Source organism: Eurosta solidaginis, chromosome 1 (assembly GCF_040869045.1).
Source record: "Eurosta solidaginis isolate ZX-2024a chromosome 1, ASM4086904v1, whole genome shotgun sequence".
Lineage (NCBI taxonomy): Eukaryota > Metazoa > Arthropoda > Insecta > Diptera > Tephritidae > Eurosta > Eurosta solidaginis.
This window is the reverse complement of record NC_090319.1, coordinates 352806017-352817139: the sequence shown is the minus strand read 5'-3', so window position 1 is coordinate 352817139 and position 11123 is coordinate 352806017. Positions and strand designations below refer to the sequence as shown.

At 38.0% G+C, this 11123-nt stretch overlaps 1 pseudogene; it reads right to left on the bottom strand.

The window, feature by feature from the left end:
- Positions 1-6751: 6751 nt before the first annotated feature.
- The window catches only part of LOC137241037 (tigger transposable element-derived protein 4-like), a 63625-nt pseudogene continuing 59253 nt past the window's right edge, over positions 6752-11123 (bottom strand).

Genomic DNA, 11123 nt, shown 5'->3' with positions numbered 1-11123 from the left:
TAACTTTAGTCCGCCAAGGCCTAAAATTAAGAAGACGACTGAGAAGCCCTTTTGCACAATATTATACCAATACATACAGGTATGGCAAAACCATAAATGCATAAACAGTTACATGAAAATATGATACGCGTATTTTTTTCGTTTTATTGCTATCGTAAGTAACTAGATTACTTAGTTATCGTATCAGAAATAAAAACTGTAAGATTCGCAGGTGTTGATATCTTAAAAGCAGAAACACTATTGTTGTGCATTGAGTCACGCTTCTTCTGAAAGATTTTCCACATATGTGCATACCATATAAATGCATATTGGCGCCTCTAAACAAGACGGTAAAATGGGTTCGTTGATTTTCAAAGCTAGACATTATTAGGAGGGTTTTGTCGTAGGCTTAGGTAGCACAATCACGTAGGTGTCCACAAACACACAAAAGAGTATAAAAAATGTACATGATTTACGCGAGAAGATATTTAGGCCGAGCTTATCTTCTAAGCTTCATCGTGCTCCTTATTTAAATTTTTTCTACAAATTGGAGGGACGGAACCTACATGTTTTGTGCCGACTCTTAGCGTCATCTGCAAGGCAGATGAATTTTCACTGCGAAGATTTTCATTTTCATTTCTCCGCAAAAATTAAGGCTACATATTTCAAAGAAAAAATGGTTGAAATACCAATTTTTTATGGATGTGTGAAAAATCGAATATTAGAAAATAGAATAATAAAATCTCGAAAAACGTTTTTAGAAATTGTTTTTACTTTTTTTTTAACGGTTTTTGCGATGTTGCGAAAGTAGTCCATGGAAGGTAAGGGAGGCTGGCTGGCAATGCCACTTTTCGCATTGCGTAGACCTCCATACCAATGCCATTGTTCTAGATGAAATATACAAAAATCTGGGACCCGCATTTTGAAACAGGAACGAACATATTTTAATAGTTTTTTTTTTTTTTTTGAGTCCGGGATACACACAGCATTTCCATGAAAAATTTGAAAAAAGTCCGCAGAGAAAAGTAAAATCCGGACTTTTATTATTTAAGGACAAGTAAAAGGCCGGTCCTATTACTATGGCACGACTCTAGTTTAATAATTTACTTTGGAGTAAAAAATTCAAAGCCGGAAATAATTTTTTCTGAAGGAATTTTATCATAAAAGGAATAACAGTGTGGTTCCCTGTTTTAAAAGGGGATTAGTTTGTTGCCGAGTCGACAGCACCACTTCTAGCGCTATCTTCTCTGGCTTATAACTTTATTCTCCCACTCTCCTCCTTGCTATCAACACAAGATATCGGGTGGGTTGCATTGCAAAACAGCTGGATATACTCTTTGGATGGGAACGCCCTAAAGCTCTCAGACATATAGTCGGAACTATGGAGTTCGGCTAAGCAATCACACTCTCGACAAGGTGCCTTCCTTAGTAAAAGTCTGGAGTAAGTTAGTTGAAATAAAATAAAATAAATAAATATAAGGCGCAATAACCTTCCAATAGATTTTAGGGCGAGTCTCTCTTCCAATTTTTGTCGTGCTCGTTTAATTTTTCCTACAAATTGGCGGAACGGGCCTACATGTTTTGCTCCAGCCCCGAACGGCATCTGCAATGCAGATGAGTTTTCACTATAAGTACTGAATCGACTAAGCTTTGAGAATTAGGAACCTACTGAAAATTTTGGAGCCTGCTGTCTAACAGATTTTTACTTTTTCAAACATAGTCAATGAATCAGGGTCACTTCAGTTGACATGTTAATTGATCTGATCATCAGCTGAATAGCTTTTGATATAATAGTTGGTATACCCAAACATCAGCATCCTTATAGTTAATATATTAGTTGAACGTACGGTATTTGTAAAAGAATCAAGCCAAATGGCTAAATTAGCTAAAACTCATTTTGTTGATAGATCAATCATAAAAATTAAAACAGTGAATATCAAAATATCCTCAAAATTATATTCAATGAACTATACAAACTTAACTAAAATAAATAAGAACATAAAATTCTAGTTAATGAGCTAGAATGTCGGCTGAGTAGTTTGGCTTTTGACGGCAGGGTCTTAATCCTATTTAAAATGAATCTTCAATGAGTTTCAAGAAAATGTTTTCAATGAGGACGAGCTAACGAGCGTTTGAGGAAAATGCGCACTATCTGAACAATCAGTTGTATGAATATATTTAATATATAGGGTCAATTCGGCTAATCGGAAAACCCGGCGTCTACTCAGAGTTTACGTTTGGGGCCTTTAATATGGGAGAGAAATAAATTTTTGATTGAAAAGATTTTATGTATATTACCGATATTTGTGGTTTGTTCAGAAAACTTGGCACCGGATAAGGGAACAATTTTAGAAAATTCCAGGTTTTAGCTCTTGAAGTGCGTGTGAAATAACGAAAGTCACCTAAGCAGAGCAATTGCTTGTATGTGGATGTGGTATGTCCGATATATACAAGCAAGTTTGACGATTTTTTGGAAAAACGTTTATCTATAACACAGTAGTAAATAATCTGTGAACAATCCGTTGTATAGTCCTCTAATCCTAGCTGTTCCGACAGTTAATGGGACAAGGAAAAAAATACACCAATATCAAATTTCATAGATATATATAAACTTGCAATAGTCTTAATAGCAAGACAGACGTCTTATCGAATCAGCTTGTCATCCTAATCACTTCGGTATACTTGTTGTATATACATAGGTTTATCAAATCTCTTTCTACATTACAAACAGTGGACCAAAGTTTTAAAGACGTGAAGCGTATTACCAATTTTTCCTGCCAAACATACCTTAGTTCTTACCATAATTAAATTAAGAAATAAATTAAGTGCAGCTTTGTGCATTGTCCAAATACCGTTGTTGTAGCTCAGACCTAGTCGCATACAAAAAAAAAAAAAAATTGGCCAAAACAAATCTTGTATTTGACATTTTGACCGCTATTCCATTTTCCTTCCGCTTCATTTTGCGTGCTTATTACTTATGCACACACCCGGTAAGCATTTTCTTCTTGTACTATTACTATAATCATGAAGAGCTGCAGCGCTTTTGCGTGAAAATATGTATTAAAAGTGAACGCCTTCAGAGTGCACCTGCCATAATAAGCCCCACCACAAATTCGACGACAGGGCTGCTGCGCGGCTGCACTTGAAGCTATTTGTGTTGTGGCTTGGTCTTTTTTATTGCCTTCATTTTGTTAGAGCGGCCGTTAATACAATTTCGTCGCTGATCAACCATACTAACTTTCAATTCAATGTTATGCCTGTCCATTCATTCATTCATTTAACCGATTGTCCGTCCATTCAGTCACTTGTTTAGGTTACGACTTTTGTGCCATTTAAGCCGTTTGCACTGCGCCGCGTCAATGTTTGTTGAGTGTTTTGCGAAGTGCACTTAAAAAAGTACACTTAAAAGTCATGATTCATGAAGTTTGTTGTTGTGGTGTTGTTGCATGGCTTCTCTTTTTGATTTGTTGTTAACTTTTAATAGTTGTGTTCTTGTTACTGTTATTTTTGTAAGTGTATCTATATTTATCGGTGTTGAATTTAGGGTGTACATTACGGCTCTTGGGCTGTACTTTTTGTGGCTACCACGCTTTCAGTTTTAATTTTAATCGTTTTATATTAATTAACCCGCTTGTTTGTTCAGACGCTGAATTGGGGGAGTTCATGCTTATTAGAAATTCCTGTAGAATGGACAAATAAATTTAACAAAAATTATGTAACAAATAAATCCAACCATCTTTACATGTGATATCTTGATCAAATAATGATATACCGCTTAAAAAATTATAAAAATACGTTCATCAATGTCATTCCGATCTTCAAATCGATTACGTCCTTATCGGCGGTAGGCATAGTACCAGTGTGCTTGATGTCCGCACTCAGGAGGTCCTCTGTGTAGCGAACAAAGTGCGTTCAGTGGCACAAGGAAAGTTTGCCGTCGAAAAGCTTGTCACGGTGATTAGTCCACACCCACTCACTGTGAGCAATCGCCCTGGGTCCGGAATATGTCTTACATTTTTTAAATCGCAATATCTCTGAAATTGTGGATCGGATCAATAACATATGTGAACTACCGACAAATAGAAACTGTTTTAGAAATAGTTTTGACAGTTGCTTAGTTATCGTTTATGTGAAAATGGTTATCAGTCACTGATCGTAAAACGTAAGTGTGCCCTGATGATGTAGAACGGGCAATGAAAGCATATAACTCTCACATAACGTAGCGCAGCTGCGTATAGAGGCACGGCAATGCGCGGTATATTGCATCTATATAGAAGCAAGAAACGTGAGGAGAAGCGGCGTGAAACCCAGAAGCTTCTGATTCTGGATAGTAGAAATAGTGCCCGAAAATTCTACCAAAAAATATGGTGGATGACGGAAGTTTTCAAGTAAGATTTTTTCAGAAATCTTTATAATGACCTGCACACTGACGTACAGAATGTGCTTAAATTGTGGAGGAAGCACTTCTCCTCATTGCTAGTTAGTGAGGGAAAAAAAATTCGACACTCTAATCACTGATGATGAAAAACGGGCTCCAGTAATCGACTTTGACGGAGTGAAATTGGTAATATTATTCACTTAATTGGCGCTTGACCGTTTAAATGATTGTTACCGCCCAACAAGGCACGCCAGTCACTTCTTCGCTGGGCTAACTCGCGCCATCATCTTTGATTCCCATAACATGGCCTAGCCAGCGTGTCTGCTGTGTTTTGGTTCGCTGAACTATGTTGGTGTCTGCATTAAGCTCGTAGAGATCAGCATTAAATTTTCTTCGGTACTCACCGACGCCAACGCGTGGAGGTAAGGCAAAAAAAAAAAAAAGGCACCGGGTAACGATGGACTTCTCGCCGAGCTAGTCAAACATTGAGGCATGCAAGGCTCTGGCGATCCCAAGTTCCTCGTGGAACTAGGGGTGGGGCGGGATGGCTGTTTATATGTTTAATTTGATTATATTAATCGTTCCCGAGATGGTCGGGCTAGTAACTTAATGGCGCTTTGCTACCGGAACGTACCGGATCTATATCCTGACAAGGATCATCAACATCGATAGCACTCTCCAAAATCTTCGGGGAGTATCTTTATCGTCAATACAACAACAAAAACCAATGAATAACTCTATATGAAAGGCTAGAAATCCCTGTGAATACCTAATGCCAGGATTCTTCTTCACTAGCTCCTCTACATAAAGCCGCCACGACAATTTGAAAATTGCGGCTTACCCTAATGTGTGTATAGTTTGTGTATGGTTATTTTTTAATTGAAGTAGGAAGTAATTTTCGGTTTTGAGTAAAACTTTTTGATAGAGTCCATTTACTTTTGCCTTCGCTTTTGATTTTGATTTGCCTAATTGCAGTTAAACTTTGAATTGTAGCTCTTAAGAGTTGCGTGTTGATAACGTAGTTTGTTCTTATTTTTGTTGTTGTTTTAATTTTTTATAACCTTTTTTTGACTCAATTTGCTTAACGCCAATTTCACACCAAAAATAAGAATTGCGGTAGCTTTCAGTTCCATTTCATCTGTTATTTTAACTGCTATGCATGCAGCAATGCGCTCATAAATAATTACATTTTCGATTATGCAATTATAGCAACACTAGAGAAGGAAATGCATATTTATGTGATAATGAATTTTTAATATGTGATATCACTGTTAAAAAGTAATAACATATGAAGTACGCATATCCGCACATAACTATCCCAAATATTAATTTTGTGAACTGTGTCCGTGATGAGGACGTTGGATCACGACAAGCGCAGAAGCCGTGGGTCAGGCTCTCAAAATTATCAGCCCACACATCAGAAACTGCACTCAGAATGGCAAGTTATCTTTTTAAACGGAGTGAGTGCGAGGAGCTTCAACCAACCGGACCAATTGGAATTGTCCGAAAATCCTACCAAAAATTCCGGCGGATGACGGAAGGTTTCAAGACGGGGACAGATTCCTGAGGGAATGATAATGGCGACCTGGTAACTGAAGTACAGAGTGCGGTGCGAATCCCGGCTAAAAAATCAGAAGGCATCAGGCAATAACCGAATACCTGCAGAGCTGTTCACACACGGAGCCGCTTAGTTGGTGTAATGCATGCATCAAATTTTGCAGAGTATGGTTGCAGAATATGGTCGGATGCGCCAATGCCTTCAGATTGTGCTCTGCCAAATCCACAAGAAAGGCGATCCCTTAAACCATGCCAATTACCGCGCAATCAGCCTGGTTAATAGAGCATATAAGATGCTATCAAGCGTCGCGTTCTATACTCATTTACTACAAAAATGTAGCTTTGGCTTACCACACGGTCTTGACAGAAGCAGTCCCGATTGTTGCGTGAACCAGATCGACGCATATATATTTTCTCTAAAGCGAGTAGAGATGCTGTTAAAATAGTTGGTAGTATGTGAGGGATATGTTATGATGATTGTTACAGTTTGGAGCGGAAAGCCAGCATACTACGCATTATACTGTGGTGAAAGTTAGCAATTTCAAAACATCTCTATGCGTCTAGTGAATAAAAGCTGTACCAACATAACAGACAAGCAGGCAATAATAAACTTTTCGCGAACAGCTGCTTATTTATTTCCCCTGTACGTGTCTCACGTTTTGTCTTCTAGTTATATACGTGTGCATGTGTGAGTAATTAATTCTGGTCTCAGTTGCTGCCTACATGTATTTAAATGAGATATTATCTTTGCTTCGCTGTTTACATGTAGGTATGGCTGCGTGCTTTGATGTGTACATGTACATAAGTGTGGTTGCTTGCTTTATTGTTGTTGCGCATTTATTTAGTAGCAGCATTGTGATGTATAGAACTGCTAATATCCGCCACAATATGTATAAACAAGAGCTAAAAACGAGTAAGAAAGAAAAAATAGATAGACATACGTGTACACAATAATAAACAGCGCAATTATTCAGCCATATACAGGCATATAACAAGAAGGCAAACGATACAGAGATGAGAAATAAATACGCAACTATTCTAGAAGGCTAATATAAATAGAGGAACTAAGAGCACAAAGACAGCGCAAGCTGAAGAATAATTAAACAGTTTGATTTAACATGCTATAAGTGGAGTACGCGAGTAATTTGATTGTGAGGTACTACCAACCAACCTGATTACCTATCTGCGCTTCGACGGGGCTCTTAAAGTCACAATAGAGGTGGATGGTTGGCGCAAGTATGCTCAAATGGCGGACCAGGCGATACATGTATCCACAGATGATTCTAAAGTAGTGGAAGGAGTGGGGTCTGCAGTATACTGTGTTGATCCGAAAATAAACAGATCCTACAAGCTGCCAGATCACTGTAGCGTTTTCTAAGCGGAATTATTAGCCTTATCCAATGCAGTAGAAACACTGGAAGAAAATAGCTTAAACTGCAGCCGTGTTAAGTTTTATATTGACTGCCAAGCAGCAATTAAGGCAATAATCTCTCTTAGCTCAGCATCTAAAAGTGTGTTAGAGTGTAAGCAATTTCTGGAAAGAATGAAAACGGGGGAAAACATATATCTATTATGGGTGCCAGGGTATATGGGAATAGAGTGCAATGAAAAAGCGGATGAACTAGGGCGCATTCCTAGAAGCTTGCTCAGTAGACGTCGCAATTAGACTGGGCGAAATTAAGCGAAGGAGAGAGGTGCACATGGTCGTTCAAGTGGGAAAGTTCAAGTGATCCAAGCGCGGAGCTGTAAGGTGTCGAAGATTTTGTATAGGTCTTACAACCGGGACTAACGAAGTTGCTTAAAAATAGGGGACTGTATACTCATGACGGGTATTCTGCCTGGACCCTACCTTCTGGCATTATATGCTTTAAATTAGGCTTGGTCAGTGATAGCACATGTATGAAGTGCGGGTTGGAGGAGGAAACGTTCGAGCATGTTTTGTGTTTGTGCCCTGCGCTTGCCAGGCTAAAACTGCAGCTACTAGGAGTGATACAACTGTCAGATCTAGAAGCAGCAAGTGGCATAAGTCCTAGACAGCTTGCCGGAGTTATTTTACAACATAGATCATGGTTTTGATGGGGTTTTTCATTTTGGTCGTTAAATAAACTTCTGGTAACACTACGTACTCATCCAGTCTATGTGAGGTCCTCGTGGACCGGCCAGTTCAACCTAACTTAACTGCTAACCAAAGTAGTAGAAAATTTTGTATGAGTTAACCGGGGATTGCCCGTATTGCTTTAAATGTATGAAAACATTTATTTCAAGCAATTTTAAATTTTATAATTTATTTAATAATTTGGGAAAAATTTAAACAACGTGATAATTTTGCTGTACTGATTGTTTGAGTTCTTTATTCGACAGAATGTGCAGAATAATCAAGGATTCCTAAAACTCGTTACAATACCATATCTAATTTTTTTGCGTGTATAAATACATATATGTATCTGTGTTAAAATAAATGTTTGTTTAATCTCATAGTTGTTTACACTAAGAGCTCTAAGACTAAGAAGACAAAACAAAACATGAATCACCAACATACATAAATATTCATTTTTCTGAGTTATTTGGAGTATGTTATTAATAATATACATCTAACTTTATGTAGAAACAATAAATTAAATCGACATTTCGGATTACAGAAAATATAGACTCAAAATATTTATGGACCAATGGGTATGCAAATTATTGTGACAAATGCAAATAATACACGTATATAAACTAAACAAAAACTGGAGTTATTCGAATAAACATAAGACATATTAATATCTTAAAAAAATATATGTCAGTCCAGATAAAATTTTTTAACATAAACGAATCTCCAAGACCTATTTGACCTAATTTAAATGGGTTACAGTTAGCAGAGCGGGGCTCTAGAGATTGGCCATTTGGTGATTGCTATTAAGCGAAAGCAGTTTTTGTCATATATTCTTTTACTTCAAAATTATTTTCCACACACACACACTAGCTGAAAAGTATTACAATTGTTAATAGTTGAAAGGAGATCTTGTTCGAAATTTTAAATTTTTTTTCCGTTAAAAAGAAGAACGCCGAATCATCAACCAATTGCTTAGGCGGTTCAACAGAGAAACAATCAAACTAGCGGCGTATGCAGATGACGTTTCAGTCATCATGAGCCGTAGGTGCCTGTCAACAATCAGCTCTCTGATGGATAAGGTGCTTCGGGATGCACATGTCTGGGCATTTGCGGTCGAGTTAGCCGCCATTGCGGAAAAAACGATATAGTATTAATTACTAGGAAGAATTAGCTCCCTTATGGGACTAAGCCCAAGTTTGGAGGCGTAGCCCTATAAGAAAAATACCGAACAAAATATTTAGGAAATATATTAGACAGTAAGTTGTCGTAGAAACCGCATATGGAACAGAGAGAACGAAGAGAACCTCCGCTGCTCTGTAAGCATGCAAGAGGATGCAAGGATCTACGTGAGGCCTGTCGCCCCAACTCTCACATTGGGTATTAAAGCCAATTCTCAAGCCTGTACTTTACTACGTGGTAAATGCGTGATGGACAGCCACAAAAAAAAAAAAAAAATTAGAGACAAAGAAACTAACCCGACAGCAATATTGCATGCCATGCTGCACATCGCGCCATCAGGCCTAGTTGCCAAATGTATAGCGTTAGCAACTGAAACCAGGTTTAATGCATCGGGGCAGTTTGAGTGCAGGGCTACGAAATTTCTAAAATCATGTGCAAATCCTAAGACAAAGTTGCTTTTATTTTTTAAGAGAGACGACTTAAGGCTCGCGATGGGCATGTTAACTGGACACGCCTTCTGGCGTCATAAGCATATAACTTAGGGCTCGTCAGTAACAGCAGATATAGTAGGTGCGAGCTGAAGGAAGTAACGGTTGCGCACGTTCTCCAGCTCCAGCTACTACTACCGGAGAGACATCATGGAAGTTATTAAGCTAGATCCTAGAAAACTTTCGCCAAGAAGAGGATGTATTTGCTAACATAAGTCCTGTTACCTAGTTGGAGTTTTTCCGTTTGGTCGTCAAGCTAATTCTGGCAGCACTATGCACATTTACAATTTACGTGACGTCTTTATTAACCGGCTAGTTCAACCTTACTTATATTTTTCGGAATAAACGCAACGCAATATATACGCGGAATAGCAAATTAGTAAAATTTTGAACAATGGGCGTGGCACCGCCCATTTTTAAAAGAAGGTAATATAAAAGTTTTGCAAGCTGTAATTTGGCAGCTAAGTATGTAATGTTCGGTTACACCCGAACTTAGTCTTCCTTATTTGTTTTTTGTTGTTTTTGCATATTTTTTGTTTACTATTATTTTTAAAAGGCTCAAACCTTCAATATTTGTTCCAACGTAATTACGAAAATCGTTGGACCTGGAACACTTCACGGATATTGTTATATGGGACAAGGAACCTGTTAAATTACATGCTCCTACATCTATTATCTTGTATTTTTACGAATAATATGTTTTTATAAAAGGGTAATAAGGTATAACCCCGTCATTTTTTATGACCCTGCCAAGCCCTCCCAAAATTTAAATTACCAATTTTTTTAATAAAACCCTGTAACGGCAACCCTGGCAGTCTTGTGTGTTTTCGTCAGTTTCCGTGTGAAAGATTCGACTAGGTCCGGCGCAAACACTCTTGCAGTATGCGTATTAAGCTGGGTCGATATTAACCTATATCGCGCCATCGATTTTTCGATAGGTTTTGGGCTCAGGAAAAAAAGTTCCACTAAGCATACCCAAAACAATAATTTTCGAGCCTGCAAAATTTGAGTTTTTTGACTTATTTTTCTTTGGTTTTTAAGTTTTTTTTTTTCATGACCTACTTAAAAAATTTTCATCTGATTTTAAAATTTTCATGTCCGACTCAAAATTGTCCGCTAAAAACTTTTTTTTTAAATATAAAAAATATTTTTTTTAAGGGTTTCTTCAGAAACGTGCCGAGTGTTGCCGATGAAAACGAATTTGCTCATAGTTTCTATCTAACTTAAAATTTCCCCCTGTGGGTTAGGGGTTAGAATATGCCCACGGTAGGTATACCGGTCGTAAAAGGCGACCATAATACCATGGGTACCCAATCCATGAGTAAGGTGTTTTACTCGAAAGGTAGCAGGGTGGACGCGGGTATCACCCTGTGGGACCCTAGGCAAGGCCTTTATAAAAACTGCTACCGCGGGAGCAGGAGAAGCCAGTGTGATCTGGTGCACTGCA